This window comes from Lathyrus oleraceus, chromosome 6 (assembly GCF_024323335.1).
Source record: "Lathyrus oleraceus cultivar Zhongwan6 chromosome 6, CAAS_Psat_ZW6_1.0, whole genome shotgun sequence".
Taxonomy (NCBI): domain Eukaryota; kingdom Viridiplantae; phylum Streptophyta; class Magnoliopsida; order Fabales; family Fabaceae; genus Lathyrus; species Lathyrus oleraceus.
The window spans coordinates 19656984-19680110 of NC_066584.1; positions in this window are offsets into that span (position 1 = coordinate 19656984).

Genomic DNA, 23127 nt, shown 5'->3' on the forward strand with positions numbered 1-23127 from the left:
CTTCTTTTTCTCTTAAAATTCCAATTGTCCCCCCTTTGGCAAGGTCATGAAAAATACACCGAGAAGCAACACAATTTACTTTACAATTTCGTACACAAGTAAGCTCATAGATTAAAATTAAATTGTTATAAAGTGTATGAACATGGAGTACAACATATTGCAACTTGAATGAAGGTTCTAAGTCAATATTTACAATGCCAACAACGTGAGCATGAGAGTCCTCGACAATAGGGATATAAGGAATACAATAATGTAAAATATAAAATGATAGTAACATGGAATCAAATGTCACGTGATTAGTAGCATTCGAGCTAAAAATCCAAAAATTGTAGGAATGTTATCACAAATAGTAAAATATTAAGAATGCAATTTCTGACCAGTAATTGTTGAAGGTGTACTAGTAATTGTTGAAGGTGCACTATAGTTAATAACCTCTTCCATTAAAGAGATAACATCATAGAATGTGTGAACAAATAACCGTATCTAAATCATCCATGACAAAAAATAACTAAAAATGAAGTATGTTGGAATTTAATTTAGACCACACATATATGGAAAGAAGAGGGATATAGGAGTCAGTTGACGTCTGGATCATAAATAACGAAGTTCGAGTGATGAAACTTATATCACATGTACGAGTGGATGAGGCACTTTTGAGACACACGCATCGTGATGAATCTGGCGTGTGAGAGCATATACGGTGAACCTTAGTGGTGTCCTATTGGGGTTTAGCCTATGTAAGGGCGGCCGCCACAACGGTGTTATTTTTGGTGGAAAAAGGCCTCTAAGTGGGTCAAGTTGAGATGAAAAGTGATAAAAGTTAAGCAGTGACTACGAACTAAAGGAATAATGTCAAATAATGACTATTCAAACAAGTAACACAAATTTATTGTAAAAAATAATAATAATCCACAATAAAAGGCAAAACAAATATTTAGAGTTATGGCTGGAGTTTATGTGGATGTGCGTCTCAAAAACTATGAGCTCTAATACCATGTTGTAAAATAAGATGTTGATTAATATTAATATTACAAATAAGATTAAGATTAAGATTAATATTATAAATTATTATTTACATTTAATATTCACAACACTTATAAAATATAAGCTTTTTATCTTCGTTTTCTTCTTCTTAAGTTATCCATTTTTCAATTCAACAATCTGATCCAAATACAACTCTTACAACACACAAAACATTCTTCTTCTCCTTTACATTTTCTCACTCATTTTCCTTATAAGTTAACAATAAGAATAATCAAACAACTATGTTAAAATAAGATTAAACCTTAAGCATTATTACTCTTCAAAACTTTCTCTGCACAAGTCTTATTCTCATAAAACTTTGAATCATTCTTTAATGATTGAAACTTATTTATATCATAAAATTATCATTGTCTCTCGCTTCTCTCTCACTCATTCTTCTAGAAACACTTGAGCTTTCACCACTACCACTACTCTTTACCTCTTTCATCTTTGATAGCTCTTTAAACCTTATAGTCTATTGGACCTCCATCAAGGGTGATAATGGATTCTTTACCACAAATAAATATATCATTGAAATGCTTAAACAATATGGGTAATGAGATAAATAAGAGCAGAATATTGTCCTCGTCATCAAATTTCACCTAAATATTTTGCAAGTTACGAATGATCTTGTTGAATTCTTCCAATTTTCCTATAATGAATTTATTCTCTATCATTTGAAATGACTAAAATTATTGTTTCCAATATAAACTCTGATCCAAGGACTTAATCATATATAATTATTTGAGCTTGACCCACATTTTCCCGATTATCTTCTCCTTTGCGACCCTTATGAATTTATCTTTGAGGCATAAGATAATGAAACTCTTGATCTTATCCATAATTTTGGTATTATCAGTTTGTTTTATGTTTGTAGACATCAACTTCTCATATTTTAGTACTTCTACACACCTTTGTGGAGTTAATGCTGCTTGTATTTTATCTTTCCACAATCCAAAACCGTTGTCTAAAAAAAAACTTCTTGAAGCCCCATTTAGATTCCATGGTGAACACTTGTAAATTTAACCCTTTTCCCCAATGATGTGCACCACTTGTTATGAAAATTGATAATATGAATCACACCAAGATTGTTGGTGTATGAGACAAAGAACAATGACAATCAAAATAAATGACCTCAAACAAAATTAGTCAATCTACCACATAATATTAACAAATCCACACAAGCAAGAATAAAGTAAAAGACGAGAATATAAAAAAATTGTGTTATTGAATAAGATTTAACCGATCTATTATGACAAAGAGAACATCTCTATAATCCACTATACTTTAAGAGTTTTTACAAGATATTAGAAGAAAAGTTAAAGTAAAATACCCTTCAAAGTTCATAAGAACATCTCATATTTTCTAGTCAAGTGTTTCTTAATCTTCCATTCTCTTAATATATGAATCACACAAACTAAAGGTGTTTAGAAGTGTCTTAGAACAATAAATCCTAAGAACCTCTTTATTTTTCTCTCTAAGCTTCTCTCACTAAGATTTCAGCACCTCTTTTATCATCTCACAGAAGTGATAGAGAACTACATTTATAAAGGCTTAAAATCATGATTGATCAGATATCAATACCTAACCCACCGACTTAAGTCGCAGCCGATCCATCCTCAACTCACATTCGTCAATCTCCTCCACCCGGCCAACCAATGTTAGACCGCAGCCACTGCAGCTCTGCTGCTTCTGACAATCGATAGTGCTGAAAATTAAAATGTATAAAATAACTTGTTTTTATAATAGCCCTAATCAAATAAAGTATAACATACATACTAATTTTATCTTTAAAATTGCATAAAACGTTTATTAGTAATTGATACAATAACATGAAAAAAGTTAAACTAGTGAAAAAATTGTATAGCCATATAAATATTATATTAAACTAGACTTTTATTTTTTCTAAAATAGAAAATGATTAATAGTTAAATCAATTGGCACACTTCTCACCTTATATTAGATTATGTTAAGCCAAATTAATCAAATATCATTTAAGTTTAACAATTTAATCTATTATTTATTTAAACATAATGACTTAACTAAAACTAATAAGTTTATTAATTTTTAATATGTTATTGTAAAATTAAATTTAAAGACTATATTTCATTAAAAAAATCAAAGTCGTACGCATATTGTAGGCCTTAAAGAGTTCCTATTTGTGAATACAAGAAAATAAAACAGAAACATAAAATGTATTGCCTTTGTTTTAAACTGACGACTTTGTCTTAAAATAAAATTCAGTAATCCATTGCATTTTTAGATTGTTAAGATATCTCACTAAACTGAGTTATACTATCTTAAATATATATAGTTTTATTTTGAGCCTACTACAAATTTTAGGCCATGTATTATGTGCATGGTTCCACAAGCACATGGACGACTTTGAAAATGAATATTTTTGCTATTTAATCACTTGGAAAATTTAAGACATACTTCTATCTTAATATTGAATTTTGCTATCTCATTAAATTCATATTGCCAATTTGAGATATCTATTTTTTTCAATCGGACACATGCTCTTAAAATTGAGATTATTTATATGTTTTTAAGATAGTTTCAGGACCGTCTTTTAGAATATATAAGATGAACTACCATGATTCTTTGTGTTGTACAGATAACTATGAAATTGAATATGATTTTGATGAAGACAAAATAATAAAGCAAGACAATCACGAGCATCAACAAGGAAGAAAAATAATTTTAAAAAATTGAAGTTATAATGTTCCGATATTTGGTGCAAAAAAAAGTCAAATACAAAGATCAACATCAAAGAAACTAAAGTTTTTAAAAGTTCACATAATCGTTTGCTTTAACTTGTTTTTATATGTTTAGAATAAAAAATGTGTAATAAAAGTGAGCAATTCTCAAAATACTAACGTAATACAGTGACACACACACTTAAAATGATTTTACAAACTTCATATATTTCAAAATTATCTTAAAAATTCTTTTGACCTTATATTAATCGATTAGGAAGCATATCTAACCAATTAGAAAGCAAATATTTGCTCTCTAATCGATTATAACTTATTCCTAATTGATTATGGTGCGAGCTTGGTTACTTTCTTTTCAAAATAATTAGGTCTAATCGATTAGCGCCACAAGCTAATCGGTTAGAGAGCGACTTCAACCCATGGTTCTTTCGGTTTTTCACTAAATTTTTTCTCTTATATAAAGGAGACATTGTGTTCACCTCTAAGCACAAGAAAATTGATTTCTACTATTCTTTTTTTATTCACTATTTTCTTTTTTATACACTTTTTTATTATTTTAGTGTTGAGAGAGCTAAAGGCTTAAATAAGAGTTATGTAATAGTTGTTTGAATTAGATGGTATTGTAATGATAAAATTTAGAGTCTCATTCTCTCTCGTAATATTGTAATTACTGTAAAGATTGCAAATTGGACATGAATTACATCTCGGTATAAGAAGATTATTGGTTGATTATGTGATGAAATTTCAAGTTGACGGTGGAACTCTAAGAGAAAATTTGTATTACCGGGAATAAGCTACATTATTTAAGGTCAAAATAATATAAATTTTAGTGTGAATTTTTCCAACTCTTTTCTTTTACTTTCTTGCAATTTATCTTTCACACTTAAATTCTGCTTCACCTATACACTTAAAATTGATCAAGTTAAAATTATTATTTTTTTGAAAAAATTTCAAAAATCATATAACATAATTTACCCTCTCTTTTATATTATATTTGAAGACTCAAAAGTTATAATGTTAAACAATAAATAAATAAATTTGTCATCGTAATTAAATAGAACTCTTATTTATTCGTAAAATATCCAAATACTTGTTATCACTATCATTTTCCATTTGGCATTTTTTTATTATATGAAGCTATGCGTCTAGGTTGCAGATTTGCAATACTAAGATTTGGAGCTAATGAAATTTATGTTCAAAATTCATACAAGACAGTGTTTCCATACTCTTTTATTAAAGCTTTTGTGGGTCAACTTTGAAGATGCATTTGAAACTCATTCTCTTCACTATGGTAATTATTGAAGGGACCCTCCTCCTCAAACTCTAGGATTCCCAAATAGTTTCGTATCTAAAGCTCACCACCGACATCTTTATAGTGTGAACAACGTGAAATTGGCCTTGTATTTAATGGCCCATAATGTCATTGTTACTTACTTTATAGTGTGAATTAAAGAATTTTTATTAAATTTTAATCTTAATAACGAGGGTGTTGTTGGACAAACATTTTGAAGATTTCTTAATGCGCTCATCCTGATTCCATCAAGTTGTCCAACACGTTTTCTATTGTGCTCATCATTGATTCAACGTATAAGACCAACAAGTACAAACTTCCACTATTGGAAATTGTTGGCGTTACCTCTACTGAGAAGATTTATTCTATCGGATTTGCATTTCTAGAGAGTGAAAAAGAGGAGAATGTTACTTAGGCTTTAGAGGTGTGTCGTGCAATGTTGAAGGACCAAGAAGACATGCCGAAAGTAATTGTTACTGACCGCGATACCACTTTTATGCATTCGATTACAAAGATATTTCCTACTTCTTATGCATTACTTTATAGGTACCATATAACAAAGAAGGAGAGAAGTCGAGTTAAAACCGCGGTAGAGATGAAACAAATAATATCCAAAGATGGGAAAATGGTCAAGGCGGACATGATAGTGAAAAAAATAACTGATGCATGGAATGTTATAATAAATTCTTCTATAAAAGAGTTATATGTTGATGTTGTTATACATTTCAGGAAGGTGTGTGAGAAATATCCAGATTTGTTGAAATATGTTGAAAGCACAATTTTGGATTAGGTGAATGAGAAGATTGTATGTGCATGAACCGATCAGGTTAGACACTTCGGAAATACAACAAAAAACTGAGTTGATTTTGTCCACGCTACACTGAAGAATTGATTGCAAAGTAGTAAGAGAGATTTGGACTCTATGAACCACATGATCCAAAGTTAGCATAATAAGATACATACATAATTTAGTCGTAGTATCACAGTGTTGGAACACAGATTCAAAGACAACAATCTTTATTCTCAGTTGGTCGGCAACATATCTCGAGCAGGTATGAAATATATTTTTCACGAAGGCAAACGAGTTGATAATATAAGCTCCAATAGCTCAAAGTGTGGTTGCACAATTGTGAAAACCTATGTTTTCCATGTGCTTGTCTTATATCTAAGAAGGTGAAACTTTATAGCCCGTTGTGAATGGATGAAGTTTGCACTCACTGGAAAAGGCTTAGGTTTGATGATGATGGTGTCATGAAAGATAGTAAATCTAATATCTTTATCTTGATCAAATGAGAAGTGATACAAGAGAGATTTTTGAAAGCTTATGACAATATGAAACTCCACACCAAAGAGCAAGTGAGGAAGAATGCTTATATGGAAACCACTGACTTGAAACCACCCTCTCAATCGGTAAAAATGAAAGGTGCTCAAAAGAAGGTCAACCTTACACAAAGTGACAGTTCAACGGTGAAATCTCCTTCGTTTTTGAACATGTTAACAAACTTTTTCCGGACTCACCAACTCCAAAATCTCAAAAAAGTGTTTTCAAAGGAGCACACATTAGCAAACTACCTCTTTCACCGCCTCCACAGAAAGTTCCATTCATTAAAGATATACCGTTTTTTATGCACAAATACATCGAATGGATTATCAATGTTAAGGGTGACGGTGAGTGTGATTTTCGAGTTGTTTCTGTTTTGCTCGGTAAAGGAGAACATGATCACACATTTGTCTGCCATCAACTTATCCAAGAGTTGAGGACCCATAAAGAATCATACACACGACTATACGGGAAAAAAGAAATTTTTGATGAAATTTATGAATCTCTTGATGCAATTTAAGAATCATGCACCGGATAAATGAATGTGCTTCCCTAAAATGGGCCATCTCATAACAAGTGTGTATGATAGGGTTTGTATTGATCTTACAAGATACGGTTTTTAAGAAATATTTTTTCACTGCGCACCGCCCTAACTCAAAGTCCAAATGAACATATTATGTGTATTGGGTAGCTTTCAAAATCATGACACTTTGTTCAAGTTCATTTGAAATCGGGATACCATATACAACTTACATAAGTGGAGTGGACAACTCATTCAACAAAAAAAGTTGTGACTTGGCCGAACCATTTTGTGAAAAGGATGAAAGAGTTCACCAAATTTAATGACATTGAAAGAGAATCAAATCAACAAAAGTCAAAGGGGGAACCACTCATACATATAGACTTAGTCGGCGACAAATATTTCAATTCGTTTTAGTTTTTCGTCATTAAATAATCATATGTAATCATGTATTCATATTAATGAAGTGTATATAAATTTTCAAATATTTAAATATAGTTTGTTGTTTGCCAAAAAATATCTCCATTTAACACAAGTTATGTTTCTGTCTAAACCAAAATTTGATTTTGTCCTAAGAGATTTCAAAGATACATCTCCGGATTCAGAGAATATGGTGGTACCAGAGATGAATCTCCTAGTACAAGATAAAATTTATGAGGTCTATATTTATCTAAAACTACTATAAATATAGGCTCTTGTCTCACGTTTCATGCAAAAACACATTACACCAGAATGAACATCAACTTGCATGTCGCAAATGTCTATTTAACAGTGCGACACCCGAGCGAGAATTTAAGATCGATGAGTACACCCCTTTTTCAGATATGCAATACGTAATGTAAAATCTCCTACGTTATGGAGACAATCAAAAAATTGTGAAGCTTGAGCACCGTTCATCGCCAATTGACAACAAATGCAAGATTGAGTTCAACATCTATGAGTTGAAGACAAATGCAAATGTAAGGGCTACGTGGAATACTTTTTTCTATTTCGAATCAAAAGTTCCAATCAAGGTGGATGTGAAGATTTCGAGATCGGTCCAAGATATTATGAAGATGTTGAAACGTCCACTTGGATATTGAAATGTAATGTTTGATTTTATGTTAACATCACATATGTAATGCTGCTTTTATGTTAGCAATGGTAATTTTATTTTTTTAACATACAACATTTTCATTTTCTAATTTTCTCTTTCTGTTTTAGTACACTACGAAATACATCTACTGACTAGTTACGAAGATGCATCTCTGTATGCAAAAAAAGCACAGTCCTACGGCATGACTCAAAATCAGCTTTAGTTGGATGTGTTTGAGGTACGTCCGGAGATGCATCTTCAAAATCTGAAAGTATTATTGTTTTTTCACGAGATGCCCTAGTAAATTATAGGATGCACTAAAATATCCCCTTCCAAATAACCATTCAAATATCTTCAAGATACTCTTGTAACATGTATTTTTCTTATTATTTATTTGCATATGACAAATGTTCCATAGTTGCTACTAATTATTAATATTAAAAAATAGAAACTATTAATAAAAATAAATAATTTCCTACTAGCCACGTTAAGTTCTCCCTTTCCTCTTAACAATACTCTTCCCCTTAAGAGAATCACTTTGTTCTCAAGGTGAAGTGAAGGAAATCGTTTTTGAATAACTTATATTGACCTATGTGTTATTTCAAATTTTGGATGATCTTTCCATTGAATGAGGATTTAAGAAGAACCATAGGAATTATTACAAATAACTTTGACTTCAGTACGGACAATTTGGAGCTCTGAATTTTCATATAACATAAGAATTCTACTTGTAAGGGTAACTCTAATTCAAAAGCAACTGAACCAATTTGTTTTTTGATTTGATATGGATTATAAAACCTTGGCCTCAACTTCTCATATCTCTTCTTAGTAAAAGATCTCTGCCATATAATATGCCTTGAATGGAGTCAATTTCAAGGAGTTATTATAATTAGTATGGAACCAAAATTTTGCCTAGCCTAAACCATTTAGTCCACTACTTGGGTTTAGTCTCTATTAAGCATCTCAAATATGTTTCCAAACATCTATTAACCACTTTTGTTTGACCATTAGTCTGGTGTGAGAGGTTGAATTGAACTTCAATTTTGTTCCTATCATTTTAAAAAATTTAGACCATAGATGACTTAAGGAAATCTTTTCCCTGTCAGACATAATGGTTGGCGATGTTGAATTGTAATTCATGGTGTCGAAGCATGTTGTTGTCGAACACCTAGTTGTCGAAGTGTCGAGGAGTTATCCCCGACATGGATTTTTTACTAAGGCCCAATTTTGTAGTGTTAGCGGAATTAGGTATTTTGGTCTTTACTTGAGGAGTAAGCAAATCCAAAATCTATAAATAGGGAGTAACCCTTATTGATTGTAAGATAACACAACAGAAGTGCAATTGTACAAGATGAATAAATCTCAGTTTGAGAGCAGAGAGTTACTCTGCAGAAACTCTTCTTCTTCTTCCCTTACTTTGATAAAACTCTAATTCCCTTTCTTCCGCAATATTCCATATTTTATTTCTTTCTTCAATTATCAATTGTGCAACAGAATTCTCCATAGATTTTGGTGAATTTCCAACATCTGGTATCTAGAGCATTGGCTGAGCGATTCTTGGAAGCATAACATGATGAATGATCCGAACGGAAATTTTTCGACAAGTCTCCTAATTCTGAAGAACCAAAATTACGAGAATTGGTGCAAGGAGATAAATGTTGTATTTTGCTATCAAGATCTTTGGGATCTTGTGAAGGAGAGAGTGACACCGCTTGCATAAATGCGACAGATGAAGAAAAAGTTGCACACAAAGAATTAAAGAAGAAAGGTTATAAAGATCTCTTTATAATCCATCAATGTGTTGATTCTGATAATTTTGAAAAGGTTAGTGATGTTGAATCAGCGAAAGAAGCATGAGAAATTCTTGAAAAATCGTTTTGAGGAGGAGAGATGGTGAAAGAGGTCGGGTTACAAACTCACAAAAGAATGTATGAATTGCTTCAGATGGAAGACAATGGAAGCATAACTGATTTTTTCACCAGGGTTACAAAACTGGTGAATCAAATCAAGGTATGTGGAGAAGTGTTGACATCAAGATCAGTTGTTTCAAAGATCTTGAGGTCATTGGCTCCAAAGTTCGACCACGTGGTAGTAGCCATAGAAGAGTCGAAATATTTGTCAGCATTGACAAAGGAAGAGCTTCAACGGACGTTTGAATATCATGAACAAAGAATGGTTGAAAGAGATACAAGCAAGTCGAAAAGTGATGTGGCTTTACAAGCGCAATCGACAAGAAAAAAGAAAGGCAAATGGGAGTGGCTTGACAACAAATGTAGAAGAGGCTACAACAATTCGATTGATCAAAATTAGGAATAAGGAGGTTGGTCGAATCAGAGAAGACCCTCATACCAAAGTAACCGAAGAAGTGGTCATGCAGATAGAGGAAGAGGTGGTGGTCGAAAACCTGACAAAAGTCACATTCAGTGTTTCAATTGTCAGAAGTATGATCATTACGCAAGTGATTATCCTAAAAAATAGAAGAATCAGGAAATTGATGCAAAATTTGCAAAACATGAAGAAGAAGAGACGTTATAGATGGTCACAACAAGAGATGAAGAAATATTCCAGGACCAATGATACTTGGACTCAGGATGCTCATCACACATGACAGGTAGGAAATATTGGTTTATCAACTTGAAACCCTCAATGAAGAACATGGTAAAAATTGCAAATGATAATACTCTAGAAGTTGAAGGTACTGATGATGTTCTGATTATGAGGAAAGATGGAAAAAGGTCAGTAATTTCCAACGTACTGTACATACCAGGCATGAAAAGCAATTTTCTCAGCACAGGGCAATTGGTCGAAAAAAACTACAAAGTGTCGATCAAAGACAAGATGATGAGAGTTCTCGACTCAAATGGAAGGTTAATCTTGAAGGCACCTATGTATTAGAAAGAACCTTCAGGATTGAACTTAATGTGATGGAGCACAAGTGCCTTGCAACTGCGACTAGCAGGGATGAATGGATATGGCACTATAGACTTGGCCATCTCAATTTCAAAGACATCAGAGATATGAAGAGGAGGAATATGGTTTTAGGGTTACCATAAATCGACATTCCAAATGAAGTGTGTGAAGAATGTGTGCAGGCGAAGCAGCACAAGAACAACTTCAGCAAGGACGCAGGAAGCAAGTTGATGGCAATTCTTGAAATTATGTACTATGATCTGTGTGGTCATATCCAGGTGGATTCGATTGGAGGTAACATATTGTCATACGGTGAACTGACTTGGGGTGTTTTGCTTTTTATCGCAATGTCGCGGATAGCAAGAGTCGCCACCGACTTTTCTTTTATCCAATAAGGAAAGGTGGAAAAGAACAGGAAAGACCTCAATAGATTTTGGGTTCGGGAGGTACATTATACAAAGGGAAGGTGTTAGCACCCTTTGTATCCATGGTTATCCATGGGCTCTTAATTGCTGGATCACTTATATTTTTGTCTAAAAAGTGTTCGTGAATTGTTTAAAAAATGTTTCGAAAAGAGAGTTTAGCTTTGTAATGATTCTCGTATGAATGTATACAAAGTATTTATCTCGTTTGATTTTGAAAACGGTTTAGAAAAATGTAACTTGGTAATGATTCTAGTATGAATGTATACCAAGTGGTGATTTTCTAGGATTTGCAAAGTGTGAGGGGTGGGAAATGTTTTAGGTTATGATCCAGCAATTGAGAGTTATACCTTCCTAAGGTCGTTATGAACGTTTCCTATCCTTATGAGGGTAAAACTGTCCTTACTATTGAGAAGTAAGTAATTTTACCCTTTGGATGTTTAAGGGTCATCGTAGGGTCATCGATAGGTCATTGAAGGCAACAGTTGTAAGGATACCTTAGCATTCGAAGGGACGATCATCATTTAACCGTAGGCTACACCGAAGGGTCATCGAGGGACGAAATCATATATTCGAAGGCAAAATCCGAGGGACTATGATTTATTTTATGATGATTTAATCGAAGGGCCATTGCTAAGTGTATCCCCACATTCGCGGGACATGACCGTGGTACCGTAATATCGTAAGGCAAGAGAGAGGTTCAAGATCACATATTTAGAGGCCGTATTTTACAATCGATTAGGTAATTAGGATGAATCTCCACATTAAAATTAATACATTAAAATTAATACATTAAAATTAATTAGGTAATTTAGGGTGAAACTCCACAAGGGTATCCCACAAATAAAGTGGAAGACCTAGACAGCAATCTTTTCCTGGGAAAGGTGGACCTTTACAAAATTCAGCAAACGGGTTAGAGTACCAAGTCAGGATGCAATCAAGGATTGCACCGCAAAAGAAACCAGAACAGCAGCAGGGTCAGATAAACAATGCATGGCTATGATAAAAACATGACTGGTTAGCAAAGGACAGAACAGAAAAATCAGCGACTGTCCCGGTCGCCGCTGCCTCGCCTAGCGAAGGCTTAGCGAATACTCGATGCATGCTCGCTTAGCGATGTGCTAGCGAGCGGCTGCGGATTCTGGTTTTGATAACAGCATAATGTCAGCAAGCTTCACACCTGTTTGTAATCGAATTGTAACCTTGAATTGGCCGATCGGATCAAATTGAACGGAAGTAACCTTGCTGCCGCCGGCTTTTCCTTCAGGGTTTTCCGTCTGTGAGCGCTAGGGTTTGCTTGCTAGGGTTCTCCTTTCGTCCTTTTTCGTCCCCCTTTTCATTACTGAAGTGCTGGTATTTATAATGCTCTTTTTTGTGACCTAATGGGCTCAGAGTGAAGCCCAAAATTTTCTATTATCTGTCAGCTTCGCTAGGCGAGCTTGTAGCGAACGTTCGCTAGGCGAGCGTGTAGCGAACGTTCGCTAGGCGAAGGATTTGCTCGCCTAGAGAGCAGGCCAGTTTGGGCCATTTTCTGGATTGGGCCACTCGTGAGCTGGGCCTTTGTTCCTTTAAGATCAGTGTCATAAAAATGAGTCGGAGTGCCCTGAAAAATGTCTTAAAATATTAATGGGCAAATTTTGGGGTATGACAGCTGCCCCTGTTCAATATTCTTGAACCGAGAGAGTCAGAATGGTATGTACGCCATTCGTGGTCTGGAGGTGGAAGATTATTGAACACTTAGGATGCCCCAAAAATTTGCACTTGTCAATTAGTTAGTCTTGATGGAGATGGGTTTAAAGATGCCATCTAGGAAGTTTGATGATGAGAGCTTTAGAGTACGTCGTACGTTAGAAGATATCTGAAGTCATGGGTGTCACTGGGTCATACGCTAGACCGTATAGTGAGTCATTCATTAGGCCGTCGACTTCACTGGGGAGTTAGAATGGGTCATACGCCGCTGGGGATAACAGATCAGAATGGATCATACGCTAGATCGTATCTGAGTTGCAGAATGGGCCGTCTGTTAGGCTGTATCTGACGAAAAGTAGTCGTACGCTAGACTACACCTCGGGATGTACCGTACGCTAGGTAGTATCTGAGGAATGAAGATCCGAATGGGTCGTACGCTGTTAGATGCCCAAAAGTGCTTATTTGAGCTATCATATGTGGGCATCTTTCACTCTTTTGCCTTGCTAAAATTGCCAAAACCACATTCATTTTTACATGGAATGCATTACATTGATAAACAAGCTTGGTGCCTTTGATGTGTGTGTTATTGTGCAGGAAAGGCATGAATTAATTGATAATGAAGACACAACAAAATTGGCAAAGGAACCAAAGCAAACAAGCATTTTATCTGCCAGCTCGCTAGGCGAGGATGTGGCGAAGCAAAACCTTCGCTAGGCGAGCTCCTGGCGAAAGGCTCCAGTAAATTGGTTAATTAATTCGCTAGGCGAACTGAAGGCGAAGTGGCAGCGAATTCAGTCTGTTTTGGTGAAATGAGCAGCCAGCACTAGCTCGCTAGGCGAGGCTCTAGCGAGTCCCCAGCGAGCATTCCAGTAGCAAAACCTCTCAACCTCGCTGGGGCGAAGGTTGAAGCGAGTTCTTCGCTAGGCGAAGGTCTGTTCGCTAGGCGAACATGACAGTTCCACAGGCCCAGTTTTCTCTGGGCGCAGGGGCATTTTGTGCCCATTTTTGGCCTTCGCTAGGCGAGCCATTCTGTTCGCTAGCGAACGTGACAGTTCTGCACTTGTCTATAAGTAGCAGGTGCCACAATACCACTTTTGACCAACTTTTCCATTTTTTGTACTTTCTCTTAGATATTTTACAGCATTGCTTTGTGGGGGATTTTATGCCCTAATTTCATTTCTCTTCATCTAGCAACCATCTTCCACAAAAAGAAGGTGGATTCCCATCCAACTTCGATCATTCGACTTGGATGTTGATCAACCCTCTTTTCTTACTTGCCGACCAAGCTACCATGAAAATGAGTAGCTAAGTCTCCATTTGTCAAGGTTAGATGTAGGTGATTTCCAAGCTTTGTGTGTAAATGTAAGGATCCTCATATGTAAACTCTTTAACGGTAAATATATGATGAAAACTTTGTTTCTATTTAAAACTCTTTGTGTTGGTATTTGATCGAGAGATGTTTACCGATTCTTGACCTAGGTTTTCATCCAAACTTGTTTGTTAGCTAGAGATAGTAACGAATGATTTTGTTCACCATAAGGTTGAACCAAAACGTTGTCTTTTTGATAGATTGTGTTCGAGAGAAACAATGGATCAAAATGACAAAACTCACAATGGGTGTTCGAGAGAAACGCATTGAGAGGACTTTGTGAAATTATTTATCATCCAAAGGAGTTTATAATATTGTTGACCGTGCAAAAACATGCAAAGCAAATGTAATCATTGAAACCTAACTTTGACAATATTTCTCATATTAATCAAAACGTAACTTTTACCGCAATTAATTACTTTGTATGCAATATAACTTGATTAAAACCCAAAACCCTAGTGTTACTTCAAGTTAAGATTAATTCAACCATTGAACGGCAGTGATATCTTACAATCTCTGTGGATACGATAACAAAAACCCGACACCTAAAAACTGTCCTTTTTCAACATACGCTAGACCGTATTGTTGGAGGAGTAATATGTTGTGCCGAATCAAAATGAGATAAGAATCCGAATGAGTCATACACTACTGGGGATAAAGGATCAGAATGGATCGTACGCTAGATCGTATCTGAGTTGCGGAACGAGCCGTCCGTTAGGCTGTATCGTTACTGGGGGTGAAGGATCAGAATGGATCGTAAGCTAGATCGTATCTGAGTTGTAGACTGAGCCGTCCGTTAGGCTGTGCCTGATGATGAAGGGGGTAGTCGTACGCCAGACTACACTTCAGAATGTACCGTACACTAGGTAGCATCTGAGGAGATGAAGGTCTAAATGGGTCGTATGCTAGACCGTATTGGAGTTGTTGAAGGTCGGAATGGATCGTACGTTAGATTGCATCTGAGCTGAAAGAGTCATATGTTGAGCTGAATCAGAATGAACCGTATGCTAGGCTATATCTGATAGTATTTGTATATGTTGTATTTGCAATAAATGTCTGGGATGGGCTTATAGATGCCATCGTTAGGAGAATGTCAGAGTTTGTCACATGGATTATATCCGAGAGCTGTATTCGAATCTTGAATGTGATCAGGAGGATAATTAACCTGAAAGATCAAGTTAGTTTCATGCAGTGTCATGGTGCATGAGATGCTTTATGCCTGCGAACATGGTATGCATGTGCATGCTATGAAACGGTGTAATGTATATGATGCGGAATGAAATAAATGTGAACATTGTATGCAGGTATGTGACGTGAAATGATGTAATGAATGCACTATGCGTCTGAAACGTTCTTCCAGGGGACTCTACTGAGGAAATAAATCTCAGTCTTTTGGTTGGAGATATTTGTATTGATGACCCTGTCTCAGCTGGGGTATGTGATTTCTGTCTGATGGTAGAAACATTCGACAGAGCCTGGCTGGGGGTGGAAGAGACGACCAATTTGTCTAGTAATGCCAATTGCTTTTGGGGAATAACTGGCTTTTGTTGGGGAATAGAACTAGCAACGGGATTCATCGGAAAGCATGGTTAGACCTTATCCTCGATCCTGAAGCCTAGTAGTAATCGCTATTTCTATTTTATGCACGCATTTTTTGGTAAACATCGATCATATCCAAATGCATATATTAATTCGAATTAAATCAATGGACGTTTATGCAAACAAAACAGAGGAAGTAAAACAAGAGCATTTTTTTTTTTTGAAACTAAAATTATATTAATTTCGAAAGAGGGCCTATAAACAGGCAATTTATGTACAAGGAGACAAAAATCCTAGTAAGAGGAAATTGTCAAGAAAACAAAGAGAAAGCTATGCCGAAAACGTCCTATTGACTTTAATTCCACTACTGCCATTATGTCTTCAAGCCTCTCATCTCCTGCTGTCGGATAGAAGTGATTAGCTTGTTCAGTCCTTTGAACTTGGATGAAGCTGTCTGAGAACGGGACATAGTCATACGCTTTGATCCCTAATTTTTGCCTGGACCGCCTTTTCAGGTTTTCAATCCACCAGGATACCCCTTTTTGCCCAAGCCGCCTTTTCAGGTTTTCGACTTGCCGGGTGCACATTTTTTTATGTTTATCCCTAATTTTTGCCCGAACCTTTTTGGTTTGCCGGGATGCCCTTACTTTTGCCTAGGTACGTCGACCTAGCAGGTCTCTTTTATGCGTAGTATTTTTTGACTATGTCTGCGTTCACGGGATGCGGGAAGTCTTCGCCGTCCATTGTAGCTAGTATCATGGCTCCACCGGAGAATACCTTCTTAACTACAAACGGCCCTTCGTACGTGGGAATCCATTTGCCTCTGGGATCACCCTGTGGTAGAATGATACGCTTTATTACCAAATCGCCAATTCGATATACCTGTCTCTTGACTCTTTTGTTAAATGCCTGGGTCATGCGCTTCTGATATATCTGTCCATGACAAACAGCCGCAAGTCTCTTTTCATCAATCAGATTTATCTGATCGAGTCGAGTTTGAATCCATTCATCCTCATCTAAGCCTGCATCTTTCACAATTCTTAGAGAGGGAATCTGGACTTCCACTGGTAAAACGGCTTCCATTCCATAGACTAAAGAGAAAGGGGTTGCCCCTGTCGAAGTGCGGTAACCATGAAGAGCAAAAGGTAACATCTCATGCCAGTCTTTGTATGTTACTGTTATATTCTTGATATTGTTAGCAGCCTCCACGGCGCCGTTCGTCTTTGGCCGGTACGGAGAAGAGTTATGGTGTTTTATTTTGAACTGCATGCAGAGTTCAGTTTAGTACCATTATCAGTGATAACTCTTTCAGGAGGCAGCAGGTTTCTCGAATGTATATTTGATAAGATCCATCTTAGAAATCAATAAAGTGGTATGATTCAACATATACTGTCTTAGTCGGCGAGCAGCCCAAGCCAAAGCGCAGCAAGCTTTCTCGAGTTGTGAGTATCTTGTTTCACAGTCGGTACCTTTTGCTAAGGCAGTGTATGACATGCTCTTTTCGACCAGACTCGTCATGTTGCCCCAGCACACCCTATTGAATTTTCTAACACGGTCAAATACATGATTAGAGGTCTTCCTTCAACTGGTGGCATCAGAATTGGAGGTTCTTGGAGATACTTCTTTATTTTGTCAAAAGCTTCTTGACATTCATCATTCCATAATATCTCTTGATTTTTCCTCAGTAATGTTCTTGTCTACTTCAGTACCTAGATTCAGTTGATTCCTCATACGGCTGTATAGTCTTTTCTTCTTGCAGTACCAGTCTGGCAAGTTCTCCAGGGACTTCACAATCTTCCTCACTCCCATCGTCGGTTTGGTAGATCGGATTTTCAAAGTCATAATGAACAGTAGCAGAGTTATTACCAACAGGATCCAGAGTGGATATGGATCGGCAAATTGTTACGTGAGTGTGTGCAAGAAAACATAACTTGTTTGAAAAAAATGACAGGAAAGATAAAGAGCGCAATATTTGAATGCAAAAAGTCCATTGATTTATTGAATATGAATATGCTTATGAAAATGACAAGACATTTAACCAAATTTGATACACTAAATAAGCAATAACAATTATTCCTGACTAAAGGAAATCGGGATAGTGTCTTCAGCCTTCCAATTATTGAGTCCGTCACCAATTGTTGGGAAAATCCGGCTATCCCAGTCACAATTGTTATCAGCATCTTCCACAGCATTGACAGTCTTGTCATGATTAGGCAGAGGAGTAGAGATGACATTAGGAGTCTCCGGAGGATCAGAGGTAGCCGCCTGTATTTTTCCACTTCGAATGCCGCGTTCAACATGCTCACCTGTTAATATAAGTTCAGTGAAACCCGATGAGGAACTTCTCAATAGATGGCTGTAGAATGGGCCAGTCAGTGTGCTCATGAACATGTCCACTAATTCTCGATCAGTCATAGGGGGTTTGACTCTGCTAGCCAAATCTCTCCATTTTTGAGCATATTCTTTGAAGCTTTCTTTAGATCCCATAGTCATATTCTGCAACTGTAACCGAGTAGGTGCTAATTCAGAATTATACTGGTAATGCTTGTAGAAAGTCGTCGCTAAGTCAGTCCAGGTGCGGATGTCAGAGCTCTCGAGCTGATAATACCATTCCAACTGTGTGCCAGACAGACTCTCTTGGAAGAAATGGATCCATAGCTTCCTATCAGTGGTATGCGGCTGAATCTTTCTCACATAAGCTCTCAGATGCATTTGAGGACAAGATGCCCCATCATACTTAGTGAAAGTGGGGACTTTGAATTTGCGGGGAATGACCACATCAGAGACCAGACCCAAGCTTTCGAAATCCAGACTGGGCGCCTTCTGACCCTCCATAGCTAGCATACGTTCTTCCAGCGACTTATACTTATCACCTTTTGGAGAGTACTGCTCATTCTCATAATCTTCATCGTCGTCCTCCTGGCTGAAGAGATCAGCATTCTTCTCTTCTTGATCCTTCGGCGTTCTGATCTTGACTCCTGTGGCCTGTCCTCTAAGCCTTCTTCCCAGGTTAATGTAACTCACAGGTTTCTTATCTTTCTTCTTTTCGAGCAAGAGAGCCTTCAGTTCCTCCTGCCCCCTGGATAAGTTCAAGATCATCTTCTGGAGTTGAGCATTCTGAGCCTGGAGATCTTTGACAATTTGTTCGAGGTCCATTTTTCTGTTTGGAGGAAAACCGTGAGAACATTGATCCCTTTAGAGTACCTGTTATGCAATGTTATGTTATGCTATGCAATGTATGAAATGTTTTCAAGGACTTTTGGAATTTAACTTTGCATAAACTACTAAAAAAGGAAACTTTTTTTTTTTTTTTTTTTTTTTTTTTACAAAATAGAGCAAGGTTAAATCCCTAAGTCCTCGAAATGGTTAGTTCAATGCCATGATGTTATGATGATGTTATGATGTTATGATGTTATGATGTTAAGTAAATAACAAGCACAAGCAAGTCACACAACCATCATTCCTAGGTTTTAAGGCTTGCATGAATTCCATAGGTAAGTACCCTCCCCACTGAAGTTTGGTTGGTTCAACCTGTCCTAGAATAGTAACCGGGTTCTAGAAGGATCTCAGATCATCGACCTTTCTTTAAGTCCACTTCAGTGCAACACCAAGTGGTTGACCGAAGCTTCCCTAAAGTCCAATCTCAAAGAGTGTAGTATCGAGTCTCAACCAACCCTAGTCGGAACCGAAGTCAGTTATCTCACTACTTTCTAATGGCCAGGATGAGTCAATTGGGGTTCTAAAGGTCTGGTTAATGCTTTGATGACACCACGCGGAAGCCAAATTTTTCCTCAAGTAAACATGAGGAACATCAGGACATCCAAAGCGTCACATTAACCGTAGCCATCATTTTGACCATTTCGGTATACGCCGGATAGTCGCGATGATCTATTGCTACTTACCTAAGGTACACTAGACCCGGGTGTAGGATCTTTCACTCAAGAATACCCAAGCAATCCCTTAAAAGTAAATCAGACAATTTGAATAAGTGATCTTGTTTTTAAGGTAACCTCTCTTTAATATTTATGTCCCCAGCAGAGTCGCCAGTTCTGTCATACGGTGAACTGACTTGGGGTGTTTTGCTTTTTATCGCAATGTCGCGGATAGCAAGAGTCGCCACCGACTTTTCTTTTATCCAATAAGGAAAGGTGGAAAAGAACAGGAAAGACCTCAATAGATTTTGGGTTCGGGAGGTACATTATACAAAGGGAAGGTGTTAGCACCCTTTGTATCCATGGTTATCCATGGGCTCTTAATTGCTGGATCACTTATATTTTTGTCTAAAAAGTGTTCGTGAATTGTTTAAAAAATGTTTCGAAAAGAGAGTTTAGCTTTGTAATGATTCTCGTATGAATGTATACAAAGTATTTATCTCGTTTGATTTTGAAAACGGTTTAGAAAAATGTAACTTGGTAATGATTCTAGTATGAATGTATACCAAGTGGTGATTTTCTAGGATTTGCAAAGTGTGAGGGGTGGGAAATGTTTTAGGTTATGATCCAGTAATTGAGAGTTATACCTTCCTAAGGTCGTTATGAACGTTTCCTATCCTTATGAGGGTAAAACTGTCCTTACTATTGAGAAGTAAGTAATTTTACCCTTTGGATGTTTAAGGGTCATCGTAGGGTCATCGATAGGTCATTGAAGGCAACAGTTGTAAGGATACCTTAGCATTCGAAGGGACGATCATCATTTAACCGTAGGCTACACCGAAGGGTCATCGAGGGACGAAATCATATATTCGAAGGCAAAATCCGAGGGACTATGATTTATTTTATGATGATTTAATCGAAGGGCCACTGCTAAGTGTATCCCCACATTCGCGGGACATGACCGTGGTACCGTAATATCGTAAGGCAAGAGAGAGGTTCAAGATCACATATTTAGAGGCCGTATTTTACAATCGATTAGGTAATTAGGATGAATCTCCACATTAAAATTAATACATTAAAATTAATACATTAAAATTAATTAGGTAATTTAGGGTGAAACTCCACAAGGGTATCCCACAAATAAAGTGGAAGACCTAGACAGCAATCTTTTCCTGGGAAAGGTGGACCTTTACAAAATTCAGCAAACGGGTTAGAGTACCAAGTCAGGATGCAATCAAGGATTGCACCGCAAAAGAAACCAGAACAGCAGCAGGGTCAGATAAACAATGCATGGCTATGATAAAAACATGACTGGTTAGCAAAGGACAGAACAGAAAAATCAGCGACTGTCCCGGTCGCCGCTGCCTCGCCTAGCGAAGGCTTAGCGAATACTCGCTGCATGCTCGCTTAGCGATGTGCTAGCGAGCGGCTGCGGATTCTGGTTTTGATAACAGCATAATGTCAGCAAGCTTCACACCTGTTTGTAATCGAATTGTAACCTTGAATTGGCCGATCGGATCAAATTGAACGGAAGTAACCTTGCTGCCGCCGGCTTTTCCTTCAGGGTTTTCCGTCTGTGAGCGCTAGGGTTTGCTTGCTAGGGTTCTCCTTTCGTCCTTTTTCGTCCCCCTTTTCATTACTGAAGTGCTGGTATTTATAATGCTCTTTTTTGTGACCTAATGGGCTCAGAGTGAAGCCCAGAATTTTCTGTTATCTGTCAGCTTCGCTAGGCGAGCGTGTAGCGAACGTTCGCTAGGCGAGCGTGTAGCGAACGTTCGCTAGCGAGCAGGCCAGTTTGGGCCATTTTCTGGATTGGGCCACTCGTGAGCTGGGCCTTTGTTCCTTTAAGATCAGTGTCATAAAAATGAGTCGGAGTGCCCTGAAAAATGTCTTAAAATATTAATGGGCAAATTTTGGGGTATGACACATATATTTTGTCATATTCATAGATGATTTCAATCAAAAACCATGGATTTACATGATCAAGAAGAAAAGTGAAGTGATTGAGGTATTTACCAAGTTTAAATCTACGGTCAAAAGATAAAATGGTCGAAAGCTCAAGAGTTTGAGGACTGATGGCGGTGGAGAATATATGTCGAAATACTTCAATGTATTATATGAGAAAGAATGGATTATGCATGAGGTGATGCCACCCTACACTCCACAGTAGAATGGAATGACAAAAAGGAAGAATAAACCCATCATGAACATGGTGAGAAGTATGTTGAAAGGCAAGCATCTACACAAAAAATTATGGGGAGAAGTTGTGTCGACTGTAACACACATATTGAACAGATGTCCGATGGAGAAGCTAGAAGGAGTTACGACAGAAGAATGTTGGTCTAGTGTCAAGCCTAACTTGAGTCATCTGAAGGTGTTTGGATCTATAGCACATAGACATGTTGTCATACCCCAATTTTGTCCAGGCCATTTTAAAAATTCTATTAATACGATTTTATTTTCAATTTGCATCATCTTTATAGCATAACATGCATTTCATCATAAATAATACTTAAAATATCAACCAGAATAAATTTTCGAACATACAGACAAATTGGTTTAATCATTTCTCAAATACATGTAAAATCAACTGGTAAAAAGTTTCGAAATTGAGCTCGTAGACGCCAGTATTATTAATCTATGATTCACGTAGTTTAACCTAGTGTGCTCGTAATATTTTTCGACTACTTTTTCAATTGCATTTTGATCCGTCCGAACCTTTTAACTGGTCAAAATTTATTTTAAAATCCGATCAAAAACTGTATTTTTCTGAGAGGTTTATTTTACGCTGATGGTTTTAACGCATTCAATTTAATTTTTCGAGCATACTTACCTCCGACTTTTATTTATCTTTGGTTCGTTTATTTTTATTTTTTAATCAAGATAATCATTTAAATAAATTAGAATTAATTAAATAATCAGTTTGAATTTATTTTAATTAATTGATTTTACTTTCAATGTAATTACTAACTCTTTATAGTTTCCAAAATTAAAAAAATAAATAACAGAAATGCTCACACCGGATTCTCTTCGCAATTGTACTACTTACCATATTACTCACAATTCTCCACTCACCATTGCCAGCATGCATAATCCACTTACCATATTACTCACAATTCTCCACTCACTATTGCCTCAAAATGACTCCATACATCCAATGAGCAGGCGACACGTAGCCCACCAAAGTTGAAAAGCGGTTTGATTTGGCTCATTGTCCACCAGGCAAAGGGGTGGGATACTAAAAATTGATCCTTCCTGATACATAGGCCACGCGGCCTTTCATTATTGGGTATCTCTCCCCCCCACTTAACAAGGCCCACGCGTCCCACATGGGGGAAATCTCTCATTTTTCTCTCTCTCTCTTTTCATAAACGGACAA